We start from the raw sequence: 732 nt of genomic DNA, 5'->3' as shown, positions 1-732 counted from the left end.
CATCCGCACTCAGGTGGGTCTGACCTTTGACCCCTGACCCCTCACCTCTGACCCCTGACCTCTGACCCCTGACCCTTCACCCCTGACCCTACTGACCCCTCACCTCTGACCCCTGACCCTATAGACCCCAATCCCTCACCTCTGACCCCTCACCTCTGACCTCTGACCCCTCACCTCTGACCCTACAGACCCCCTGACCCTATAGACCCCTGACCCTTCACCTCTGACCCCTGACCCTTCACCTCTGACCCTACAGACCGTTTGACCCGTGACCTCTGACCCTACTGACCTTTGATCTCTGACCCTTGACCCTACTGACCCCTCACCTCTGACCCCTGACCCTATAGACCCCAATCCCTCACCTCTGACCCCTCACCTCTGACCTCTGACCCCTCACCTCTGACCCTACAGACCCCCTGACCCTATAGACCCCTGACCCTTCACCTCTGACCCCTGACCCTTCACCTCTGACCCTACAGACCGTTTGACCCGTGACCTCTGACCCTACTGACCCCTGACCCTTTACCTCTGACCCTTCACCTCTGACCCCTGACCCTTCACCCCGACCCTACAGACCCCCTGACCTCTGACCCTTCACCTCAGACCCTATAGACCCCGATCCCTCACCTCTGACCCCTGACCCTACAGACCCCCTGACCCTATTGACCCCTGACCCTTGTTCTGGGGGGGTGTGAGTGTGTCTCCTGCCCCCCCCATCCCCGTGACCTCTGA

The sequence above is a fragment of the Calidris pugnax genome, unplaced genomic scaffold (genome assembly GCF_001431845.1).
Source record: "Calidris pugnax isolate Ruff unplaced genomic scaffold, ASM143184v1 scaffold2001, whole genome shotgun sequence".
Taxonomy (NCBI): Eukaryota; Metazoa; Chordata; class Aves; order Charadriiformes; family Scolopacidae; genus Calidris; species Calidris pugnax.
The sequence above is the reverse complement of the archived record's forward strand: the minus strand, read 5'-3'. Positions refer to the sequence as shown.